The sequence below is a fragment of the Perognathus longimembris genome, chromosome 11 (assembly GCF_023159225.1).
Source record: "Perognathus longimembris pacificus isolate PPM17 chromosome 11, ASM2315922v1, whole genome shotgun sequence".
Classification (NCBI taxonomy): domain Eukaryota; kingdom Metazoa; phylum Chordata; class Mammalia; order Rodentia; family Heteromyidae; genus Perognathus; species Perognathus longimembris.
Genome location: NC_063171.1, coordinates 9,172,318 through 9,175,953, shown reverse-complemented (window position 1 = coordinate 9,175,953; position 3,636 = coordinate 9,172,318).

Below are 3,636 nucleotides of genomic sequence, written 5' to 3'. Positions count from 1 at the left end.
ATAACAATTTGTATTTTGAGACCATGCCTCTGACCATACTATATCATCTTGTCATGAGCCATAACTGGGGTACCATTTCTGTTATGTGACGGAGAAAAAGCCATTGGTCACCTGACATGTAGATAAGGCACTACATATTTTAATGTATCATCACTAACACTGCAAAAAAGATATTGCGATCTCTATTTTAGAAGGTCAAGAAAGCACAACTTTTACAAGTCAAACACTCTCTACAATTCTGGAAGTAGCAATTAGAAGAACAAACTAATAAATAAATAAAGTACTCATATGTTCCAAACTATGTATACTAAAAATACAGAAAATCTTTGCTACATGATTATAATGTGTGGAAATGCACCCTTTCAAGAACTACATTCACTGAATTACATGGATTATTAAGACAAATCTAGAGAAACCGTTACTATCACTTTTATAATGAAATACCAATTAAATACCAATGAAATACCAATGAAATAGAGGAAGCAATCCAGAAATTCATATGGAACAATAAAAGACCTAGAATAACAAAAACAATTCTAAGCAGAAAGAACAGTGCTGGAGGATTTACAATATCCAACTTCAAGCTGTATTATAAAGCAATAGTAATAAAAACAGCTTGGTATTGGCACCGGAACAGGCCTGAAGACCAATGGAACAGAATTGAAGACCCAGAAATGAACCCACAGAACTACGCCTACTTAATCTTTGGTAAAGGAGCTAAAACAATAGTATGGAAGAAAGATAGCCTCTTTAACAAATGGTGCTGGCAAAACTGGCTCAACACATGCAACAAACTAAAACTAGATCCTTATATATCACCCTGCACCAAAATCAATTCCAAATGAATTAAAGACCTCGAAATCAAAACAGACACCCTGAAAACACTAAAGGAAGGAGTAGGAGAAACACTTGGGCTCCTTGGCACAGGATAGAACTTCCTTAACAAAGACCCAGAAAGGCTACAAATCAAAGAAAGGTTGGACAAATGGGACTGCATCAAACTGCAGAGCTTCTTCATGTCAAAGGACATAGCTCGCAAGATAAACAGTAAGCCCACAGACTGGGAGAAGATCTTTTACCGGCCATTCAATGGACAAAGGCCTCATATCTAAAATATATGCAGAACTAAAAAAATTACCTCTTCCAAAACAAAACCGCAAAGAACCAATAGCCCCCTCATCAAGTGGGCTAAAGACTTACAAAGAGACTTCTCTGATGAGGAAATGAGAATGGCCAGGAGACATATGAAAAAATGCTCTACATCACTGGCCATAAAAGAAATGCAAATCAAAACAACATTGAGATTCTATCGCACTCCAGTAAGAATGTCATATATCAAGAAAACTAACAATAGCAATTGTTGGAGGGGATGTGGCCAAAAGGGAACCCTACTTCATTGTTGGTGGGAATGTAAACTGGTTCAGCCACTCTGGCAAGCAATATGGAGATTCCTCAGAAGGCTAAATATAGAACTCCCCTATGACCCAGCAGCCCCACTTTTGGGTATCTATCCAAAAACCACAAACAAAATCACAGTAATGCCACCAGCACAACAATGTTCATCACAGCACAATTTGTCATAGTGAGAATCTGGAACCAAGCCAGATGCCCCTCAGTAGACGAATGGATCAGGAAAATGTGGTACATATAAACAATGGAATTTTATGCCTCTATCAGAAAGAATGACATTGTCCCATTTGTAAGGAAATGGAAAGACTTGGAAAAAATTATACTAAGTGAAGTGAGCCAGAACCAAAGAAACATGGACTCTATGGTCTCCCTTATTGGGAATAATTAGTACAGGTTTAGGCAAGTCATAGCAGAGCATCACAAGGCCCAATAGCTATACCCTTATGAACACCTAAGATGATGCTAAGTGAAATAACTCCATGTTATGGAGACAATTGTTATATCACAGTTGTAACTACTTTCAATGTCCCATGTGTATCTGTAGCTTTTACTATTGATGATCTTCTTGTATCACCTTCCTGTGGTTGTACCTACACTATCTCTGTAATCTTATCTGAGAATATTGGAAACCGTGTATACTGCTATTGGAACTAGGAAATTGAAAGGGAATACCAAAATTGAGAGACACAAGGTAAAAAAAGACAAACAACTACAAAAGCAATACTTACAAAACTGTTTGGTGTAAGTGAACTGAACACCCCATGGGGGAAAGGGAAAGAGGGAGGAGGGAGGGGGGTATGAGGAACAAGGTAACAAACAGTACAAGAAATGTATCCAATGCCTAACATATGAAACTGTAACCTCTCTGTACATCAGTTTGATAATAAAAATTTGAAGGAAAAAAAAAAAGAAATAACAGAGTAAGGAAAAATCCATATGAATTTTTTTTTTTTTTTTTTTTTTTTTGGCCAGTCCTGGGCCTTGGACTCAGGGCCTGAGCACCATCCCTGGCTTCTTCCAGCTCAAGGCTAGCACTCTGCCACCTGAGACACAGCGCCCCTTCTGGCCGTTTTCCATATATGTGGTGCTGGGGAATCAAACCGAGAGCCTCATGTGTAGGAGGCAAGCACTCTTGCCACTCGGCAATATTCCCAGCCCAAATTTTTTTTTTTCTCAAATTTTTATTATCAAACTGATGTACAGAGAGGTTACAGTATCATACGTTGGGCATTGGATACATTTCTTGTACTGTTTGTTGCCTTGTCCCTCATGCCCCCCTCCCTCCCCCCCTTTCCCTCCCCCCTCCAGGTGTTCAGTTCACTTACACCAAACAGTTTTGCAAGTATTGCTTTTGTAGTTATTTCTCTTTTTTTACCCTGTGTCTCTCAAATTTGGTATTCCCTTTGAATTTCCTACTTCCCATACCAGTAAACACGGTTTCCAATATACTCAGATAAGATTACAGAGATAGTGTAGGTACAACCATAGGAAGGTGATACCGAGAGCCTCATGTGTAGGAGGCAAGCACTCTTGCCACTCGGCCATATTCCCAGCCCAAATTTATTTATTTATTTATTTATTTTTTGCCAGTCCTGGGCCTTGGACTCAGGGCCTGAGCACTGTCCCTGGCTTCTTTTTGCTCAAGGCTAGCACTCTGCCACTTGAGTCACAGCGCCACTTCTGGCCATTTTCTGTATATGTGGTGCTGGGGAATTGAACCCAGGGCTTCAAGTATACGAGGCAAGCGCTCTTGCCACTAGGCCATATCCCCAGCCCCTCAGCCCAAATTTAAAACCATAAAAGATATTCAATTGGCACAGAGCGTGTGGCACATAGTTTCTCAAGCACTGAGATCTAAGAATTGTAGTAGCTCAAAGCCAGCCAGCCAGAACAGTCTGCAAGACTATCACTAATTAAACAGCAAAAATAATTCTAGATTGGAGGTGAGACCCAAGTAGAAGGGTACCTGTCTTTTAAGGAACAGCCAATCAATAGCATGAGGTCCTGAGTTCAAGTTCTAGGACTGGTACACATATCCATGCACGCAAGCATGCACACGCACACACACACACACACACACACACACACACACACACAGAGATTATTCCATCTATAAATACCAAATTAGACCAAAGGAAACTTCCTCAGAAAAGAAAATTGTAAGGGACACCACTCACATCATTTTTATGTTATTTCTACCATGCTAAAACAATAGAATAATTACTT